Consider the following 6,347-nt stretch of genomic DNA (forward strand, 5'->3'; position numbering starts at 1 on the left):
TCTTCTCTCTTCTGTAGTTTGTGCTTTTCCCCCTTTCTACCCGTGCTTTACTGCAGGCATCTCTGGAGCTGCATGTTTCTGATCTGCGGTTCCCGGCCCCATCAACCCGCCCAGGTTTATCGTTTGTCAATCTGCCGATGCTGTTCTTTTCTCCCTCCGCTCTCACCTCACCCCAACTGGTCGAGGAAGATGGGCGGCCGCCCACCTCCGAGCTTGGATCCGTCGGGAGGTCTTCTCCCCGATAAAAGTGAGATTTTCCTCCCCACTGTAATTCATCTGGGATTTGTTGGGTTCCTTCTTACGACACTATAAAATGTCAACCTCACTGTTAAGTGATCTGGGATGAGTTATACTACAGAAACAAAATTTTGTTGAAAAGTTAGAAGTCATTAGTTTCAAGTTTTACGAAATATGAACCTGTAATAAATGTATAAAAATGTGCACATTTTAAAATCACAGTTGGCCTCTCAAATTTAGAAAAAAAAAATGCATTTGTGGTTTTCTTCATTATTTATGACCACTGGGTGGCAGCATAGTATCTCATTAAAAAAAAAAAAGCTCCATGAGAGTAGAAGGATTAAATTAACTTCATAAAAGCAAGTTTCTCTGCTACTTTCACATTTTTCTGTCACAATGAGCTTCTGTATAGAATTTTTTTTTTTATTTTTTATTTTTTTTTTTTAAGACAGACATCAAAAGTCAAATTTCTAACAATTCAGTTTGTAATTGCACTGTGTGCTGCTAAATGAAAAGGAACTTCACATTTTGGACCATTTGGATTTAAACTGGATACGGGAAGCTTATTGTTCACGTTATAATGCTGACTTTAATTAAACAAATTTATTCAAAAGTATTTAAACGTTTGTGCCAACAATGAACCGAGGCATCCCAGGTTTGTGCCCAGCTGGCGGCCTTTTCTGTAAATCACTCCACCTCCCTGCTCTTATCTAACAGCAGTATTTGAAAAACTTCAAAGCGCCATTATTCTGAAGGATTTAAAGCGTTTTAAACGCAAACTGTTACAATCGACAGTAAATAATGTTTGAAGTCGGGTGACGGTTTTTTTGAGACAAAGGCCGACAGATAACCTGCAGCGGGGTGAGGATCAGGCGCTTCTGATGACTCATCCACACATCAGCTCCTGCGAGTTAAGGAACTGCAATGACAAACAAACACAAGTGGATTATCAGTTTCCTGAGACGCAGACAACAATCGGTGCCAAAAAAGAACACGTCTGCTCTCATGTATGTTGAAATATCTTGCTACGATGTCCACTCCAGCTGGACAGAAACCTTTTGGGACTTGAGTACTTCAACTTAATTTGGCCCTCAATAAGAGAAGTTTATCATATTTTATATCTAACTAAGTCTATGGCTGTCTCTTTTACTTTAGCTGAGTATTGTAGCTGCATCTTGTTGCCTTATGTATCATGTCTTTCATTTATTCCAGAGAAGACTAAATGCTGAGTAAGGACTTGTGTTTTCCCCCTACATGTGGGGGCGTTGAATACCGGCCAGCTCGGACGGGACATATCAAGTGTTACATACAGGGAATTAGATCCAGAGCTCCAACTTAGAAGGGAATGCCCCAGATGAGCACAGAGACGTAGTGTGTAGTGTATATCATGTTGTACTACATTTGTCCTTCTATTTCGGGTGCAGCAGATTGGGTCAGCCCAGATCCGTCTGTGAAGACACATTTCTTTACCGAGAGGACAACTTATGGCGTTTTCTAACAATGGCAGCAAATATTACAATTTTATTCGAGACCACGGCTGCCCACTCAACCCTGATTATAAACGAGAACATACTGCATGTATTGAATGATTAAACCAAAGCCTTATAAAATTTTTTTTTAAAAAACCCAGAATGTTTCGGCAAATAGGTATCGATCCAAACAAGAATCCTTGTATCATTGTTGACCCTGAAGTATAAATACAGATACTTACTTTACGCAACTGGTCAAAGTAAATATTGAAGTCCTTTGGCAACAGAGAAGATGAAGAAAGAAAAGGCTCTAAAATGTAGGAAGAACTAAAACTAGGAAGAGAGGAAGAAAGCGTGGAGTGTGTTTCACTGTCAGTATATCCACCTGTTCAGACAGCCATTTAAAGTTTATTGCTCCACAGTCTCCCACTTGTGTTGGTTTGTTTTTCTTTTCTTTCTTTTTTTTTAATGTTTTATATATGACACATAATGAAGAAATCAAGGCGCCGATAGTGGTTTCAGGGGATGATAGTAACACCGCTGTAGTGCGCTGTTGAGATTTTTGAGACAATATAATGAAATCATGAGGCAATCAGTCTAAATCATTGGAGTTTAAGCCGTTTAAAGGTTGTTAAAAATGAGTACGATGATTAAAATATAATTTAACTCGACACTAAAATTACCTCTACCTCGACAAACAATTGTAAAAATTTCAAATGATACTGGAAATAAAATGGAAGCGAGAAAAATGTGAAACAAAGAAAGAACAGTTGACATCGGAAATCAAAAATCAGCCACAGAACAGAGAAGGTAAATAAAACGAAGAGCCCGACATCATTTTGTCTTAATTTTTCAGGAATGTGCCGGGACAGGTGAGGAGTCAGTGGTGAAGCAGAGAGGAGGACAGGTGGGCGGAGGTAAGTGGAGGTAAATAGGGTGACAGTCGTAGGGCAGAATGAGGAATGTAAGCGAATGAAAGAAGGGGAGGACAGAGGAGACGGAATAGAGACAGGTGAAACTCTGAGGTAAACAGGGTTTAACACACTAACAAGATTGTCAGTAAAGCTCTCCTAAAGCTCCAACCACTGAAAACTCGGCAAGTAGGGGTGACACGTAGCTGTTAAATCTGGCCGAGATGTGATTGAGTGGATAGCCGTCGGAAATGGATCCGAAATTATTTATGGGCGCTGAGGTGGTTTGCTGCTTCACGTGAGTGCCGGACGTCTTGTACCTGTAAAAGAGATGACAGATGGGGAAACCTCCCGAGGACAGAAAATGCAAATGAGTCGGTTAATGGGTGTCATCACACGATAGAGGAGTAACATCAGGGACCTGAGGCTAAAAGACAAAAGCATTGTTAGTCAGATCTGTTGGCAACATGTCCCACTTGAATTGTCTTAAGATCTCAAGCCGTATATCGATAGCTCAGGAGCACAAGTTTTAAAAATCACATCTAAGTACCAACAGTGTTTGTTGAGTGTTTGGAACATGTGTTTACCAGTGGGTTACTGATAAGGTGAGGTCTGCTGGTTGTCAGGGAGCCCCAGGAAAAGAGTTGAAACACAAGATGAGAAAGGGCAAACTGGGATTTAGAAAAAAAAAAAAAAAAAAAGGACTTAGTGTGTCACCAGTACTTGTTAACAGCTGTATCAGTTGGTCTCAGTTCAGAGAGGGGAAGGATTCCGACAGCTGGTGTGTGTGTGTGTGTGTGTGTGTGTGTGTGTGTGTGTGTGTGTGTGTGTGTGTGTGTGTGTGTGTGTGTGTGTGTGTGTGTGTGTGTGTGTGTGTGTGTGTGTTGTCAAGAACAGGGTGTGGAGCCTCGACCAAGGGCACCGGACAGAAAGGGGGGATCGCGGTGTTGTGGCTGGAAATTCCCCAGACTCTTTCTGCCTGTATAACAAAAGAAAAGTAAAGATCTGATTTTGGTGCGATGATGAATCAAAAACATCAACCATCACCACTGTCAGTTTTTCAATTTTTTTAATTTTTTTTTCTATAGCTGATGGCTTATATAAATTTCAAACACAAGTGCAAGAGCAAGCGAATGCGTCCACATTTAAACAGCAATTTTAGAATTGAATTTTGTCATTCAGTGTCACAGTAAAATTTGATTATTTCACTTGTTTATGTTCATAACATGAACATCATATTGTCATGTGCTTCCTTTTAAATCATATAATGTAACTGAGGCAAATATGTTGGTCTGACTGAAAAATCTGTTTAAAAAAAAAGAAGAAGATTTTCAGTTATCTGTGATGATGGGAAGAAAAAACATTTTTTTTTTAGTGAGATTAGGCAACAACAAATAAAACATTACTTCCAACGACTGACATCTCCATCAGTGAGGACTTAATCTCATCCAGTAGCTGATCCACATGAACAGACAGTGTTCATTTTGGAGCACTTGTTTACACTCTATTTGCTCAGGGCATAATAAACAACAGAAGACAATAGCATCATATATAATACATCATAACATAACTCTTATTTTATTTTATTTATTTATTTGACATTTGTTCGATTATTTAACAAAAAATAATAAAAAAAAGGTTTCCAATAACAAGTAATTAGAAAGCAGAGACATCAGAACTGAGAATCTGAAAAAAAAAAAAAAAATAAAAAGGCAACCTAGACGTGGGGTTGTAAACAGTGTTTTATAATGACTACAACACAGACGACGGGACTGACAAAATAAACAGACGGCAGGGGAGGAGAGGGAGGGGTGGTAGAGAAAGTATGCTGAACTACTCAGCAACAGCCACTCAAGTCGTGACGCGTTCACGGTGCTTCCTGCAGCGCTTTAACCCGGGTCCTAGAGACAGTATTTGAGCTTTCTATTCGCTACTTGGCGCTGTTGCTATGGGGCTGTGCATGTTATACCGTGCACGTTGCGGCGCGCGTGGAAAAACAGTGTGTGTGTGTGTGTGTGCGTGCGTGTGCGTGTGCGTGCCGAGTTTGGGATTAGGGCAGAAAGTGTCAGGAGCGCGGTTGAGGAGCCAGAATCAAGAGTGTAACATGATGAAACCTCAGTTGATTCTGTCACTTTTTGTTGTTGTTGTTGTTGTTGTTGCTGCTGTTGTTGTTTATGCCCCAGCTCTACAACAACCGTGGTTGGATATTACCGTATAGCTCCACGTGTGTCTTGAGATGGTGACCTCGTTGAACTTTGTGGGTTTAAATGATACATTATTATTATTATTATTATTATTATTTTTTGCACAAGTTTCATTACATGTCTGGGTGGTCAAAGTTTATTTGGACTTTTATGAATTCTGTGGAGTCACAACGCCTTAATGTTCATGTGAAGCGTCTGAATAGTGTATTGATCCTGATCATAAACAATTTCATAGGCTATTTATTTCTGCTATAAGACACCCTTCCTATATCACACAATATGATATTCATGAATAAATAAAGTGTCTTTAGTGATTTTTTTTTATGGTGTCGCGTAATAATACAGGCAGCATTTGCCAATGTTGATCTATCAATGCAAGTTAAACTGCGGTACAATTAATATCTCAATTATATATTTATATATATATTTATTATAAACATAACGTGTCTGTTTTGTTTCTCATTTACGATCTTGTCAGCTATCAAAACACGTCTTTGGAATTAATATGTCAGTCTATATATCATTCTTCTAAAATTCAACCGTGTATTGTGGGTATTTTTTTGTGTGAAAAATATAGCCCAAAAAAAAAAAAAAAAAAAAAAAAAATCGTTATTGTTAAATTACACCGATTACAAACTTGTCAGACTCGGAGTGCGATTGAATAAAAGTTTGTGTCAATGACTAATGAAGAATTCTGCTGAATTTCATCATCAACAGCTGAAAACACAGCCGGACTTCAAAAAAAAAGGAGGGAGGGAGGAAGAGGGGGGGGGGGGCAGTCTGCTGCTGGATCACACCCAAGCAGCAGCAGCACCACCACCACCACCACCAGCAGCAGCAGCAGCTCGCGCCACACAGCGGCCCGGGCGTGTGTTTTGATATCTCGCGGAGCTGCAACAGAGCGCGCGGTATGAAATGTCACCGCTGTAACACGTGCGCTTAAAGTCCCTGGCATATTTATCGATACCTTACAAATATAACGGGACACATGACGTCAGTCCAGAAACACGTTATCCTGACATTAAAGTTCTGATGGAGGGGGGGGGGCATTTTATTTTATTTTATTTCATTTTATTTTATTTGATTTCCCCAAGGGTTGTCATGGGAGCGGGTGTGCGATGCCAGTTGTCACCGTTCAAACTTTTTAGACAAACACCTGTAATCGAAAAAAAAAAAAAAAAAAAAGGGGGGGGGGGGGTGGGCAGGTGAAGACAAGCGGATGGCGGCATAATTAGTAAACGCATCACGAGCAAGTAAGCGCTTAAACGAATTGGCTAGATAACCGATATTTGTCCTACCACGATAAAAAAAAAAAAAAAAAAAAAAAAATACATATATATTCCTAAGAAAATCGATTCAGCCTTTGTGTTCCCGAAACAAACAATTCTTCGACATTAGATATCCATGCATATATGTATATTTTTAGATTTTTTTTTTTGTTTTTTTTTGTTAGAGCCAACACTGTTTAATAAAACATGTTCTGATTCTGCTGGTGTTATCCCCTGCTAGAAATTGGTTGCCAAGCA

This window comes from Brachyistius frenatus, unplaced genomic scaffold (assembly GCF_029030835.1).
Source record: "Brachyistius frenatus isolate BFR_SWC_R1_liver_20210118 unplaced genomic scaffold, ASM2903083v1 Contig_10, whole genome shotgun sequence".
In the NCBI taxonomy this organism is placed as follows: Eukaryota; Metazoa; Chordata; class Actinopteri; family Embiotocidae; genus Brachyistius; species Brachyistius frenatus.